Genomic DNA, 15,042 nt, shown 5'->3' with positions numbered 1-15,042 from the left:
TTCTTCTGCGCAGCTTGTTTTCTAGGCAGCAGCGCTATTGTGATGTCATCGGGGGGCATTGTGACAAGCCGCCAGTGTTCCGTCTCTTCATGTTGTGCACTGTTCAAACCGAAAATACATCAACAGGCAGGCTACAGAAAAGCTTACTAACAAAGGTTAGAGAGGGGCTTTCTCAGAGGGCTTTTTACAGTTTGTCTATTCCCAATTAGCCGGTTTAGTATACTTAATGAAAGTACTAATTCTTTCATAGGCCGCCCATTCTTAGTATTTGACGTTCAGGTAACAACAGGTAACTTTATTTGGAGTGGAAGCAGAGAGATAACACCAGATGCCAATTGTAGATCCTCTCACACCTGTGGTCACTGCAGCATCTGACTCCACTTTGTCCAAAAGGGATCTATTCCATTCAATTACACATGATCTAGATTAGACTGACAACAAGATACTGCACGGGACATAGCAGAGTTGGTGAAGTTGAGTGGTGATGAGTTTGCTATTTGGATGAATAAAGCAAGTAAAAAGTGTGTTAGATAAAAATTCATTTCAATTCGCTAATCGGGCTAATATGAATCAGGTGAATCGAGTTCTGCTTTTGGAAACTGGGTTAAGAAGGGGTGCACCGTTCCTGGAGGTACTGCAATACCAGGTCAATGCGTGGAGTGGACAGAGCAAGCTCTTTTTCCATCTCCCTGTTCTAAAAATCCATTTAATATATGGTCCCCAGATAGGGGACGTATCAGATATTAAACTGATAAGAACAGATACTACACTTGATCTTAGCCAAAAGGCCGAGAAGCGATAACCAGAATTGGTTTGGGCCTCGAGTGGCACCCTGGCCTATGCCGGACACATCTTAGGGAGAGAGAGCGAGAGGGAGACAAACCCACGCCTACACAAGACATTTTGTCACCCAAGCCAACCCTTGAAAAGGCTGCTTTGCAGAGCAAAAACAAGAAGAATGGTGCGTTTTGCAGCCGCCGCCCACTGCAATGAATCTGAATAACTCCTCCTTTAGGGCGCAAGCAACTCCCCTCCCCCTTGCAGTCTTTCCAATTCACGATACAAAAAGACGGACAGGACAGGTTGCCTGACTTTCCGTCACTGCCACCCTTTGCCATCCTTACCCGTAGAAAGCCCTTTCATCATCCCCAAACCCTAATCTTTTCCCTTTCCTTCCCAGCCCCCAAACCCTGCCCTCTGTACCTTTCTCACCACCCGCTTCCCTTCTCCTGTCATCCCCCTACCACCCGGGAAAAAAAGAGATTGCCCCCTCCTTCCACTAGCCCACCCTCCCACCCAAAGAACAACTTCTTCTGCGCAGCTTGTTTTCTAGGCAGCAGCGCTATTGTGATGTCATCGGGGGGCATTGTGACAAGCCGCCAGTGTTCCGTCTCTTCATGTTGTGCACTGTTCAAACCGAAAATACATCAACAGGCAGGCTACAGAAAAGCTTACTAACAAAGGTTAGAGAGGGGCTTTCTCAGAGGGCTTTTTACAGTTTGTCTATTCCCAATTAGCCGGTTTAGTATACTTAATGAAAGTACTAATTCTTTCATAGGCCGCCCATTCTTAGTATTTGACGTTCAGGTAACAACAGGTAACTTTATTTGGAGTGGAAGCAGAGAGATAACACCAGATGCCAATTGTAGATCCTCTCACACCTGTGGTCACTGCAGCATCTGACTCCACTTTGTCCAAAAGGGATCTATTCCATTCAATTACACATGATCTAGATTAGACTGACAACAAGATACTGCACGGGACATAGCAGAGTTGGTGAAGTTGAGTGGTGATGAGTTTGCTATTTGGATGAATAAAGCAAGTAAAAAGTGTGTTAGATAAAAATTCATTTCAATTCGCTAATCGGGCTAATATGAATCAGGTGAATCGAGTTCTGCTTTTGGAAACTGGGTTAAGAAGGGGTGCACCGTTCCTGGAGGTACTGCAATACCAGGTCAATGCGTGGAGTGGACAGAGCAAGCTCTTTTTCCATCTCCCTGTTCTAAAAATCCATTTAATATATGGTCCCCAGATAGGGGACGTATCAGATATTAAACTGATAAGAACAGATACTACACTTGATCTTAGCCAAAAGGCCGAGAAGCGATAACCAGAATTGGTTTGGGCCTCGAGTGGCACCCTGGCCTATGCCGGACACATCTTAGGGAGAGAGAGCGAGAGGGAGACAAACCCACGCCTACACAAGACATTTTGTCACCCAAGCCAACCCTTGAAAAGGCTGCTTTGCAGAGCAAAAACAAGAAGAATGGTGCGTTTTGCAGCCGCCGCCCACTGCAATGAATCTGAATAACTCCTCCTTTAGGGCGCAAGCAACTCCCCTCCCCCTTGCAGTCTTTCCAATTCACGATACAAAAAGACGGACAGGACAGGTTGCCTGACTTTCCGTCACTGCCACCCTTTGCCATCCTTACCCGTAGAAAGCCCTTTCATCATCCCCAAACCCTAATCTTTTCCCTTTCCTTCCCAGCCCCCAAACCCTGCCCTCTGTACCTTTCTCACCACCCGCTTCCCTTCTCCTGTCATCCCCCTACCACCCGGGAAAAAAAGAGATTGCCCCCTCCTTCCACTAGCCCACCCTCCCACCCAAAGAACAACTTCTTCTGCGCAGCTTGTTTTCTAGGCAGCAGCGCTATTGTGATGTCATCGGGGGGCATTGTGACAAGCCGCCAGTGTTCCGTCTCTTCATGTTGTGCACTGTTCAAACCAAAAATACATCAACAGGCAGGCTACAGAAAAGCTTACTAACAAAGGTTAGAGAGGGGCTTTCTCAGAGGGCTTTTTACAGTTTGTCTATTCCCAATTAGCCGGTTTAGTATACTTAATGAAAGTACTAATTCTTTCATAGGCCGCCCATTCTTAGTATTTGACGTTCAGGTAACAACAGGTAACTTTATTTGGAGTGGAAGCAGAGAGATAACACCAGATGCCAATTGTAGATCCTCTCACACCTGTGGTCACTGCAGCATCTGACTCCACTTTGTCCAAAAGGGATCTATTCCATTCAATTACACATGATCTAGATTAGACTGACAACAAGATACTGCACGGGACATAGCAGAGTTGGTGAAGTTGAGTGGTGATGAGTTTGCTATTTGGATGAATAAAGCAAGTAAAAAGTGTGTTAGATAAAAATTCATTTCAATTCGCTAATCGGGCTAATATGAATCAGGTGAATCGAGTTCTGCTTTTGGAAACTGGGTTAAGAAGGGGTGCACCGTTCCTGGAGGTACTGCAATACCAGGTCAATGCGTGGAGTGGACAGAGCAAGCTCTTTTTCCATCTCCCTGTTCTAAAAATCCATTTAATATATGGTCCCCAGATAGGGGACGTATCAGATATTAAACTGATAAGAACAGATACTACACTTGATCTTAGCCAAAAGGCCGAGAAGCGATAACCAGAATTGGTTTGGGCCTCGAGTGGCACCCTGGCCTATGCCGGACACATCTTAGGGAGAGAGAGCGAGAGGGAGACAAACCCACGCCTACACAAGACATTTTGTCACCCAAGCCAACCCTTGAAAAGGCTGCTTTGCAGAGCAAAAACAAGAAGAATGGTGCGTTTTGCAGCCGCCGCCCACTGCAATGAATCTGAATAACTCCTCCTTTAGGGCGCAAGCAACTCCCCTCCCCCTTGCAGTCTTTCCAATTCACGATACAAAAAGACGGACAGGACAGGTTGCCTGACTTTCCGTCACTGCCACCCTTTGCCATCCTTACCCGTAGAAAGCCCTTTCATCATCCCCAAACCCTAATCTTTTCCCTTTCCTTCCCAGCCCCCAAACCCTGCCCTCTGTACCTTTCTCACCACCCGCTTCCCTTCTCCTGTCATTCCCCTACCACCCGGGAAAAAAAGAGATTGCCCCCTCCTTCCACTAGCCCACCCTCCCACCCAAAGAACAACTTCTTCTGCGCAGCTTGTTTTCTAGGCAGCAGCGCTATTGTGATGTCATCGGGGGGCATTGTGACAAGCCGCCAGTGTTCCGTCTCTTCATGTTGTGCACTGTTCAAACCGAAAATACATCAACAGGCAGGCTACAGAAAAGCTTACTAACAAAGGTTAGAGAGGGGCTTTCTCAGAGGGCTTTTTACAGTTTGTCTATTCCCAATTAGCCGGTTTAGTATACTTAATGAAAGTACTAATTCTTTCATAGGCCGCCCATTCTTAGTATTTGACGTTCAGGTAACAACAGGTAACTTTATTTGGAGTGGAAGCAGAGAGATAACACCAGATGCCAATTGTAGATCCTCTCACACCTGTGGTCACTGCAGCATCTGACTCCACTTTGTCCAAAAGGGATCTATTCCATTCAATTACACATGATCTAGATTAGACTGACAACAAGATACTGCACGGGACATAGCAGAGTTGGTGAAGTTGAGTGGTGATGAGTTTGCTATTTGGATGAATAAAGCAAGTAAAAAGTGTGTTAGATAAAAATTCATTTCAATTCGCTAATCGGGCTAATATGAATCAGGTGAATCGAGTTCTGCTTTTGGAAACTGGGTTAAGAAGGGGTGCACCGTTCCTGGAGGTACTGCAATACCAGGTCAATGCGTGGAGTGGACAGAGCAAGCTCTTTTTCCATCTCCCTGTTCTAAAAATCCATTTAATATATGGTCCCCAGATAGGGGACGTATCAGATATTAAACTGATAAGAACAGATACTACACTTGATCTTAGCCAAAAGGCCGAGAAGCGATAACCAGAATTGGTTTGGGCCTCGAGTGGCACCCTGGCCTATGCCGGACACATCTTAGGGAGAGAGAGCGAGAGGGAGACAAACCCACGCCTACACAAGACATTTTGTCACCCAAGCCAACCCTTGAAAAGGCTGCTTTGCAGAGCAAAAACAAGAAGAATGGTGCGTTTTGCAGCCGCCGCCCACTGCAATGAATCTGAATAACTCCTCCTTTAGGGCGCAAGCAACTCCCCTCCCCCTTGCAGTCTTTCCAATTCACGATACAAAAAGACGGACAGGACAGGTTGCCTGACTTTCCGTCACTGCCACCCTTTGCCATCCTTACCCGTAGAAAGCCCTTTCATCATCCCCAAACCCTAATCTTTTCCCTTTCCTTCCCAGCCCCCAAACCCTGCCCTCTGTACCTTTCTCACCACCCGCTTCCCTTCTCCTGTCATCCCCCTACCACCCGGGAAAAAAAGAGATTGCCCCCTCCTTCCACTAGCCCACCCTCCCACCCAAAGAACAACTTCTTCTGCGCAGCTTGTTTTCTAGGCAGCAGCGCTATTGTGATGTCATCGGGGGGCATTGTGACAAGCCGCCAGTGTTCCGTCTCTTCATGTTGTGCACTGTTCAAACCGAAAATACATCAACAGGCAGGCTACAGAAAAGCTTACTAACAAAGGTTAGAGAGGGGCTTTCTCAGAGGGCTTTTTACAGTTTGTCTATTCCCAATTAGCCGGTTTAGTATACTTAATGAAAGTACTAATTCTTTCATAGGCCGCCCATTCTTAGTATTTGACGTTCAGGTAACAACAGGTAACTTTATTTGGAGTGGAAGCAGAGAGATAACACCAGATGCCAATTGTAGATCCTCTCACACCTGTGGTCACTGCAGCATCTGACTCCACTTTGTCCAAAAGGGATCTATTCCATTCAATTACACATGATCTAGATTAGACTGACAACAAGATACTGCACGGGACATAGCAGAGTTGGTGAAGTTGAGTGGTGATGAGTTTGCTATTTGGATGAATAAAGCAAGTAAAAAGTGTGTTAGATAAAAATTCATTTCAATTCGCTAATCGGGCTAATATGAATCAGGTGAATCGAGTTCTGCTTTTGGAAACTGGGTTAAGAAGGGGTGCACCGTTCCTGGAGGTACTGCAATACCAGGTCAATGCGTGGAGTGGACAGAGCAAGCTCTTTTTCCATCTCCCTGTTCTAAAAATCCATTTAATATATGGTCCCCAGATAGGGGACGTATCAGATATTAAACTGATAAGAACAGATACTACACTTGATCTTAGCCAAAAGGCCGAGAAGCGATAACCAGAATTGGTTTGGGCCTCGAGTGGCACCCTGGCCTATGCCGGACACATCTTAGGGAGAGAGAGCGAGAGGGAGACAAACCCACGCCTACACAAGACATTTTGTCACCCAAGCCAACCCTTGAAAAGGCTGCTTTGCAGAGCAAAAACAAGAAGAATGGTGCGTTTTGCAGCCGCCGCCCACTGCAATGAATCTGAATAACTCCTCCTTTAGGGCGCAAGCAACTCCCCTCCCCCTTGCAGTCTTTCCAATTCACGATACAAAAAGACGGACAGGACAGGTTGCCTGACTTTCCGTCACTGCCACCCTTTGCCATCCTTACCCGTAGAAAGCCCTTTCATCATCCCCAAACCCTAATCTTTTCCCTTTCCTTCCCAGCCCCCAAACCCTGCCCTCTGTACCTTTCTCACCACCCGCTTCCCTTCTCCTGTCATCCCCCTACCACCCGGGAAAAAAAGAGATTGCCCCCTCCTTCCACTAGCCCACCCTCCCACCCAAAGAACAACTTCTTCTGCGCAGCTTGTTTTCTAGGCAGCAGCGCTATTGTGATGTCATCGGGGGGCATTGTGACAAGCCGCCAGTGTTCCGTCTCTTCATGTTGTGCACTGTTCAAACCGAAAATACATCAACAGGCAGGCTACAGAAAAGCTTACTAACAAAGGTTAGAGAGGGGCTTTCTCAGAGGGCTTTTTACAGTTTGTCTATTCCCAATTAGCCGGTTTAGTATACTTAATGAAAGTACTAATTCTTTCATAGGCCGCCCATTCTTAGTATTTGACGTTCAGGTAACAACAGGTAACTTTATTTGGAGTGGAAGCAGAGAGATAACACCAGATGCCAATTGTAGATCCTCTCACACCTGTGGTCACTGCAGCATCTGACTCCACTTTGTCCAAAAGGGATCTATTCCATTCAATTACACATGATCTAGATTAGACTGACAACAAGATACTGCACGGGACATAGCAGAGTTGGTGAAGTTGAGTGGTGATGAGTTTGCTATTTGGATGAATAAAGCAAGTAAAAAGTGTGTTAGATAAAAATTCATTTCAATTCGCTAATCGGGCTAATATGAATCAGGTGAATCGAGTTCTGCTTTTGGAAACTGGGTTAAGAAGGGGTGCACCGTTCCTGGAGGTACTGCAATACCAGGTCAATGCGTGGAGTGGACAGAGCAAGCTCTTTTTCCATCTCCCTGTTCTAAAAATCCATTTAATATATGGTCCCCAGATAGGGGACGTATCAGATATTAAACTGATAAGAACAGATACTACACTTGATCTTAGCCAAAAGGCCGAGAAGCGATAACCAGAATTGGTTTGGGCCTCGAGTGGCACCCTGGCCTATGCCGGACACATCTTAGGGAGAGAGAGCGAGAGGGAGACAAACCCACGCCTACACAAGACATTTTGTCACCCAAGCCAACCCTTGAAAAGGCTGCTTTGCAGAGCAAAAACAAGAAGAATGGTGCGTTTTGCAGCCGCCGCCCACTGCAATGAATCTGAATAACTCCTCCTTTAGGGCGCAAGCAACTCCCCTCCCCCTTGCAGTCTTTCCAATTCACGATACAAAAAGACGGACAGGACAGGTTGCCTGACTTTCCGTCACTGCCACCCTTTGCCATCCTTACCCGTAGAAAGCCCTTTCATCATCCCCAAACCCTAATCTTTTCCCTTTCCTTCCCAGCCCCCAAACCCTGCCCTCTGTACCTTTCTCACCACCCGCTTCCCTTCTCCTGTCATCCCCCTACCACCCGGGAAAAAAAGAGATTGCCCCCTCCTTCCACTAGCCCACCCTCCCACCCAAAGAACAACTTCTTCTGCGCAGCTTGTTTTCTAGGCAGCAGCGCTATTGTGATGTCATCGGGGGGCATTGTGACAAGCCGCCAGTGTTCCGTCTCTTCATGTTGTGCACTGTTCAAACCGAAAATACATCAACAGGCAGGCTACAGAAAAGCTTACTAACAAAGGTTAGAGAGGGGCTTTCTCAGAGGGCTTTTTACAGTTTGTCTATTCCCAATTAGCCGGTTTAGTATACTTAATGAAAGTACTAATTCTTTCATAGGCCGCCCATTCTTAGTATTTGACGTTCAGGTAACAACAGGTAACTTTATTTGGAGTGGAAGCAGAGAGATAACACCAGATGCCAATTGTAGATCCTCTCACACCTGTGGTCACTGCAGCATCTGACTCCACTTTGTCCAAAAGGGATCTATTCCATTCAATTACACATGATCTAGATTAGACTGACAACAAGATACTGCACGGGACATAGCAGAGTTGGTGAAGTTGAGTGGTGATGAGTTTGCTATTTGGATGAATAAAGCAAGTAAAAAGTGTGTTAGATAAAAATTCATTTCAATTCGCTAATCGGGCTAATATGAATCAGGTGAATCGAGTTCTGCTTTTGGAAACTGGGTTAAGAAGGGGTGCACCGTTCCTGGAGGTACTGCAATACCAGGTCAATGCGTGGAGTGGACAGAGCAAGCTCTTTTTCCATCTCCCTGTTCTAAAAATCCATTTAATATATGGTCCCCAGATAGGGGACGTATCAGATATTAAACTGATAAGAACAGATACTACACTTGATCTTAGCCAAAAGGCCGAGAAGCGATAACCAGAATTGGTTTGGGCCTCGAGTGGCACCCTGGCCTATGCCGGACACATCTTAGGGAGAGAGAGCGAGAGGGAGACAAACCCACGCCTACACAAGACATTTTGTCACCCAAGCCAACCCTTGAAAAGGCTGCTTTGCAGAGCAAAAACAAGAAGAATGGTGCGTTTTGCAGCCGCCGCCCACTGCAATGAATCTGAATAACTCCTCCTTTAGGGCGCAAGCAACTCCCCTCCCCCTTGCAGTCTTTCCAATTCACGATACAAAAAGACGGACAGGACAGGTTGCCTGACTTTCCGTCACTGCCACCCTTTGCCATCCTTACCCGTAGAAAGCCCTTTCATCATCCCCAAACCCTAATCTTTTCCCTTTCCTTCCCAGCCCCCAAACCCTGCCCTCTGTACCTTTCTCACCACCCGCTTCCCTTCTCCTGTCATCCCCCTACCACCCGGGAAAAAAAGAGATTGCCCCCTCCTTCCACTAGCCCACCCTCCCACCCAAAGAACAACTTCTTCTGCGCAGCTTGTTTTCTAGGCAGCAGCGCTATTGTGATGTCATCGGGGGGCATTGTGACAAGCCGCCAGTGTTCCGTCTCTTCATGTTGTGCACTGTTCAAACCGAAAATACATCAACAGGCAGGCTACAGAAAAGCTTACTAACAAAGGTTAGAGAGGGGCTTTCTCAGAGGGCTTTTTACAGTTTGTCTATTCCCAATTAGCCGGTTTAGTATACTTAATGAAAGTACTAATTCTTTCATAGGCCGCCCATTCTTAGTATTTGACGTTCAGGTAACAACAGGTAACTTTATTTGGAGTGGAAGCAGAGAGATAACACCAGATGCCAATTGTAGATCCTCTCACACCTGTGGTCACTGCAGCATCTGACTCCACTTTGTCCAAAAGGGATCTATTCCATTCAATTACACATGATCTAGATTAGACTGACAACAAGATACTGCACGGGACATAGCAGAGTTGGTGAAGTTGAGTGGTGATGAGTTTGCTATTTGGATGAATAAAGCAAGTAAAAAGTGTGTTAGATAAAAATTCATTTCAATTCGCTAATCGGGCTAATATGAATCAGGTGAATCGAGTTCTGCTTTTGGAAACTGGGTTAAGAAGGGGTGCACCGTTCCTGGAGGTACTGCAATACCAGGTCAATGCGTGGAGTGGACAGAGCAAGCTCTTTTTCCATCTCCCTGTTCTAAAAATCCATTTAATATATGGTCCCCAGATAGGGGACGTATCAGATATTAAACTGATAAGAACAGATACTACACTTGATCTTAGCCAAAAGGCCGAGAAGCGATAACCAGAATTGGTTTGGGCCTCGAGTGGCACCCTGGCCTATGCCGGACACATCTTAGGGAGAGAGAGCGAGAGGGAGACAAACCCACGCCTACACAAGACATTTTGTCACCCAAGCCAACCCTTGAAAAGGCTGCTTTGCAGAGCAAAAACAAGAAGAATGGTGCGTTTTGCAGCCGCCGCCCACTGCAATGAATCTGAATAACTCCTCCTTTAGGGCGCAAGCAACTCCCCTCCCCCTTGCAGTCTTTCCAATTCACGATACAAAAAGACGGACAGGACAGGTTGCCTGACTTTCCGTCACTGCCACCCTTTGCCATCCTTACCCGTAGAAAGCCCTTTCATCATCCCCAAACCCTAATCTTTTCCCTTTCCTTCCCAGCCCCCAAACCCTGCCCTCTGTACCTTTCTCACCACCCGCTTCCCTTCTCCTGTCATCCCCCTACCACCCGGGAAAAAAAGAGATTGCCCCCTCCTTCCACTAGCCCACCCTCCCACCCAAAGAACAACTTCTTCTGCGCAGCTTGTTTTCTAGGCAGCAGCGCTATTGTGATGTCATCGGGGGGCATTGTGACAAGCCGCCAGTGTTCCGTCTCTTCATGTTGTGCACTGTTCAAACCGAAAATACATCAACAGGCAGGCTACAGAAAAGCTTACTAACAAAGGTTAGAGAGGGGCTTTCTCAGAGGGCTTTTTACAGTTTGTCTATTCCCAATTAGCCGGTTTAGTATACTTAATGAAAGTACTAATTCTTTCATAGGCCGCCCATTCTTAGTATTTGACGTTCAGGTAACAACAGGTAACTTTATTTGGAGTGGAAGCAGAGAGATAACACCAGATGCCAATTGTAGATCCTCTCACACCTGTGGTCACTGCAGCATCTGACTCCACTTTGTCCAAAAGGGATCTATTCCATTCAATTACACATGATCTAGATTAGACTGACAACAAGATACTGCACGGGACATAGCAGAGTTGGTGAAGTTGAGTGGTGATGAGTTTGCTATTTGGATGAATAAAGCAAGTAAAAAGTGTGTTAGATAAAAATTCATTTCAATTCGCTAATCGGGCTAATATGAATCAGGTGAATCGAGTTCTGCTTTTGGAAACTGGGTTAAGAAGGGGTGCACCGTTCCTGGAGGTACTGCAATACCAGGTCAATGCGTGGAGTGGACAGAGCAAGCTCTTTTTCCATCTCCCTGTTCTAAAAATCCATTTAATATATGGTCCCCAGATAGGGGACGTATCAGATATTAAACTGATAAGAACAGATACTACACTTGATCTTAGCCAAAAGGCCGAGAAGCGATAACCAGAATTGGTTTGGGCCTCGAGTGGCACCCTGGCCTATGCCGGACACATCTTAGGGAGAGAGAGCGAGAGGGAGACAAACCCACGCCTACACAAGACATTTTGTCACCCAAGCCAACCCTTGAAAAGGCTGCTTTGCAGAGCAAAAACAAGAAGAATGGTGCGTTTTGCAGCCGCCGCCCACTGCAATGAATCTGAATAACTCCTCCTTTAGGGCGCAAGCAACTCCCCTCCCCCTTGCAGTCTTTCCAATTCACGATACAAAAAGACGGACAGGACAGGTTGCCTGACTTTCCGTCACTGCCACCCTTTGCCATCCTTACCCGTAGAAAGCCCTTTCATCATCCCCAAACCCTAATCTTTTCCCTTTCCTTCCCAGCCCCCAAACCCTGCCCTCTGTACCTTTCTCACCACCCGCTTCCCTTCTCCTGTCATCCCCCTACCACCCGGGAAAAAAAGAGATTGCCCCCTCCTTCCACTAGCCCACCCTCCCACCCAAAGAACAACTTCTTCTGCGCAGCTTGTTTTCTAGGCAGCAGCGCTATTGTGATGTCATCGGGGGGCATTGTGACAAGCCGCCAGTGTTCCGTCTCTTCATGTTGTGCACTGTTCAAACCGAAAATACATCAACAGGCAGGCTACAGAAAAGCTTACTAACAAAGGTTAGAGAGGGGCTTTCTCAGAGGGCTTTTTACAGTTTGTCTATTCCCAATTAGCCGGTTTAGTATACTTAATGAAAGTACTAATTCTTTCATAGGCCGCCCATTCTTAGTATTTGACGTTCAGGTAACAACAGGTAACTTTATTTGGAGTGGAAGCAGAGAGATAACACCAGATGCCAATTGTAGATCCTCTCACACCTGTGGTCACTGCAGCATCTGACTCCACTTTGTCCAAAAGGGATCTATTCCATTCAATTACACATGATCTAGATTAGACTGACAACAAGATACTGCACGGGACATAGCAGAGTTGGTGAAGTTGAGTGGTGATGAGTTTGCTATTTGGATGAATAAAGCAAGTAAAAAGTGTGTTAGATAAAAATTCATTTCAATTCGCTAATCGGGCTAATATGAATCAGGTGAATCGAGTTCTGCTTTTGGAAACTGGGTTAAGAAGGGGTGCACCGTTCCTGGAGGTACTGCAATACCAGGTCAATGCGTGGAGTGGACAGAGCAAGCTCTTTTTCCATCTCCCTGTTCTAAAAATCCATTTAATATATGGTCCCCAGATAGGGGACGTATCAGATATTAAACTGATAAGAACAGATACTACACTTGATCTTAGCCAAAAGGCCGAGAAGCGATAACCAGAATTGGTTTGGGCCTCGAGTGGCACCCTGGCCTATGCCGGACACATCTTAGGGAGAGAGAGCGAGAGGGAGACAAACCCACGCCTACACAAGACATTTTGTCACCCAAGCCAACCCTTGAAAAGGCTGCTTTGCAGAGCAAAAACAAGAAGAATGGTGCGTTTTGCAGCCGCCGCCCACTGCAATGAATCTGAATAACTCCTCCTTTAGGGCGCAAGCAACTCCCCTCCCCCTTGCAGTCTTTCCAATTCACGATACAAAAAGACGGACAGGACAGGTTGCCTGACTTTCCGTCACTGCCACCCTTTGCCATCCTTACCCGTAGAAAGCCCTTTCATCATCCCCAAACCCTAATCTTTTCCCTTTCCTTCCCAGCCCCCAAACCCTGCCCTCTGTACCTTTCTCACCACCCGCTTCCCTTCTCCTGTCATCCCCCTACCACCCGGGAAAAAAAGAGATTGCCCCCTCCTTCCACTAGCCCACCCTCCCACCCAAAGAACAACTTCTTCTGCGCAGCTTGTTTTCTAGGCAGCAGCGCTATTGTGATGTCATCGGGGGGCATTGTGACAAGCCGCCAGTGTTCCGTCTCTTCATGTTGTGCACTGTTCAAACCGAAAATACATCAACAGGCAGGCTACAGAAAAGCTTACTAACAAAGGTTAGAGAGGGGCTTTCTCAGAGGGCTTTTTACAGTTTGTCTATTCCCAATTAGCCGGTTTAGTATACTTAATGAAAGTACTAATTCTTTCATAGGCCGCCCATTCTTAGTATTTGACGTTCAGGTAACAACAGGTAACTTTATTTGGAGTGGAAGCAGAGAGATAACACCAGATGCCAATTGTAGATCCTCTCACACCTGTGGTCACTGCAGCATCTGACTCCACTTTGTCCAAAAGGGATCTATTCCATTCAATTACACATGATCTAGATTAGACTGACAACAAGATACTGCACGGGACATAGCAGAGTTGGTGAAGTTGAGTGGTGATGAGTTTGCTATTTGGATGAATAAAGCAAGTAAAAAGTGTGTTAGATAAAAATTCATTTCAATTCGCTAATCGGGCTAATATGAATCAGGTGAATCGAGTTCTGCTTTTGGAAACTGGGTTAAGAAGGGGTGCACCGTTCCTGGAGGTACTGCAATACCAGGTCAATGCATGGAGTGGACAGAGCAAGCTCTTTTTCCATCTCCCTGTTCTAAAAATCCATTTAATATATGGTCCCCAGATAGGGGACGTATCAGATATTAAACTGATAAGAACAGATTTTTATTTAATGAAGCTTTCCAAAGCACCGCAAAAATGCATGACCGAAGTCACACCAAAAACAGTGCAAAGGCTAGGATTCGTGTGGACCCCTCCGTGAGAAGAGGATCCCCAAAAATCAACCCCGTCCCTCCGAGCCAGAAGGCCACAGCGAGGGTCAGGGATCTTCGGTGCTCCCCCAAGCCGAAGCCTGGTTGAGCCTTGTTGTTGCTCCCAGCGTCCACCGAGGCATCTTACCCAAGTGGAGTAGGGAGCTACTAGTCGTTGGTTTCGCAGCCGAGACTGCCCGGACCGTCAACCGGTGTTGGTTTCTCAGCCCAAGGCTGACCGGACCTCCAACCGGGTGTTGGTTTCTCAGCCCAAGGCTGACCGGACCTCCAACCGGGTGTTGGTTTCTCAGCCCAAGGCTAACCGGACCTCCAACCGGGTGTTGGTTTCTCAGCCAAAGCTGACCCGGACCTCCAACCGGGTGTTGGTTTCTCAGCCCAAAGCTGACCGGACCTCCGACCGGGATTATAAAAATTTCCCTTCTTAGCCAGAAGGCCGGGATAGGGCAATATGCTTGGAAAGTATGAATAGGCAAGGCGCGGCGTGCGACAGAGTCTGAGGCTTACCAGGGTCCCAACCTAGCAAGTTCAGACTCCCTCCAGGGTGTCCATTCCTGGGGCACATTGCACCATAACCCCCACACTTACTCAGTCTAATAGCCTCGATCCTGGTAGGGCCATGGTTTCCTCTAGATGGATATACTATCCTCCCAAAGTACTAATAAGCGCAACCTTCCAGTGTGCATTGCATCATTGTACTAAGGTGGCCGGAGCCTTAAACCACCTTTTCGAATGATACTACACTTGATCTTAGCCAAAAGGCCGAGAAGCGATAACCAGAATTGGTTTGGGCCTCGAGTGGCACCCTGGCCTATGCCGGACACATCTTAGGGAGAGAGAGCGAGAGGGAGACAAACCCACGCCTACACAAGACATTTTGTCACCCAAGCCAACCCTTGAAAAGGCTGCTTTGCAGAGCAAAAACAAGAAGAATGGTGCGTTTTGCAGCCGCCGCCCACTGCAATGAATCTGAATAACTCCTCCTTTAGGGCGCAAGCAACTCCCCTCCCCCTTGCAGTCTTTCCAATTCACGATACAAAAAGACGGACAGGACAGGTTGCCTGACTTTCCGTCACTGCCACCCTTTGCCATC

General features: G+C 47.0%; 11 non-coding genes and 1 pseudogene across 11 annotated transcripts; all 12 read right to left on the bottom strand.

Moving 5' to 3' along the window:
* Positions 1-609: 609 nt before the first annotated feature.
* On the bottom strand, positions 610-800 carry LOC142262113 (U2 spliceosomal RNA). Its single transcript, XR_012729567.1, has one exon. It is a non-coding gene; the product is annotated as a U2 spliceosomal RNA (small nuclear RNA).
* Positions 801-1,917: 1,117 nt separating this feature from the next.
* Positions 1,918-2,108, bottom strand: LOC142262111 (U2 spliceosomal RNA). The gene has a single exon (XR_012729565.1). It is a non-coding gene; the product is annotated as a U2 spliceosomal RNA (small nuclear RNA).
* A 1,117-nt stretch (positions 2,109-3,225) lies between these two features.
* Positions 3,226-3,416, bottom strand: LOC142262110 (U2 spliceosomal RNA). The gene has a single exon (XR_012729564.1). It is a non-coding gene; the product is annotated as a U2 spliceosomal RNA (small nuclear RNA).
* A 1,117-nt stretch (positions 3,417-4,533) lies between these two features.
* On the bottom strand, positions 4,534-4,724 carry LOC142262109 (U2 spliceosomal RNA). The gene has a single exon (XR_012729563.1). It is a non-coding gene; the product is annotated as a U2 spliceosomal RNA (small nuclear RNA).
* A 1,117-nt stretch (positions 4,725-5,841) lies between these two features.
* On the bottom strand, positions 5,842-6,032 carry LOC142262108 (U2 spliceosomal RNA). The gene has a single exon (XR_012729562.1). It is a non-coding gene; the product is annotated as a U2 spliceosomal RNA (small nuclear RNA).
* A 1,117-nt stretch (positions 6,033-7,149) lies between these two features.
* On the bottom strand, positions 7,150-7,340 carry LOC142262107 (U2 spliceosomal RNA). Its single transcript, XR_012729561.1, has one exon. It is a non-coding gene; the product is annotated as a U2 spliceosomal RNA (small nuclear RNA).
* A 1,117-nt stretch (positions 7,341-8,457) lies between these two features.
* On the bottom strand, positions 8,458-8,648 carry LOC142262106 (U2 spliceosomal RNA). The gene has a single exon (XR_012729560.1). It is a non-coding gene; the product is annotated as a U2 spliceosomal RNA (small nuclear RNA).
* A 1,117-nt stretch (positions 8,649-9,765) lies between these two features.
* LOC142262105 (U2 spliceosomal RNA) lies at positions 9,766-9,956 on the bottom strand. The gene has a single exon (XR_012729559.1). It is a non-coding gene; the product is annotated as a U2 spliceosomal RNA (small nuclear RNA).
* Positions 9,957-11,073: 1,117 nt separating this feature from the next.
* LOC142262103 (U2 spliceosomal RNA) lies at positions 11,074-11,264 on the bottom strand. Its single transcript, XR_012729558.1, has one exon. It is a non-coding gene; the product is annotated as a U2 spliceosomal RNA (small nuclear RNA).
* Positions 11,265-12,381: 1,117 nt separating this feature from the next.
* LOC142262102 (U2 spliceosomal RNA) lies at positions 12,382-12,572 on the bottom strand. The gene has a single exon (XR_012729557.1). It is a non-coding gene; the product is annotated as a U2 spliceosomal RNA (small nuclear RNA).
* Positions 12,573-13,689: 1,117 nt separating this feature from the next.
* On the bottom strand, positions 13,690-13,880 carry LOC142262317 (U2 spliceosomal RNA). The gene has a single exon (XR_012729748.1). It is a non-coding gene; the product is annotated as a U2 spliceosomal RNA (small nuclear RNA).
* Positions 13,881-14,581: 701 nt separating this feature from the next.
* LOC142262334 (U2 spliceosomal RNA) lies at positions 14,582-14,723 on the bottom strand (annotated as a pseudogene).
* Positions 14,724-15,042: the final 319 nt, after the last annotated feature.

This window comes from Anomaloglossus baeobatrachus, unplaced genomic scaffold (assembly GCF_048569485.1).
Source record: "Anomaloglossus baeobatrachus isolate aAnoBae1 unplaced genomic scaffold, aAnoBae1.hap1 Scaffold_243, whole genome shotgun sequence".
Taxonomy (NCBI): Eukaryota; Metazoa; Chordata; class Amphibia; order Anura; family Aromobatidae; genus Anomaloglossus; species Anomaloglossus baeobatrachus.
Note: the sequence above shows the minus strand (reverse complement) of the source record. Positions and strands in the feature narration are given on the sequence as shown.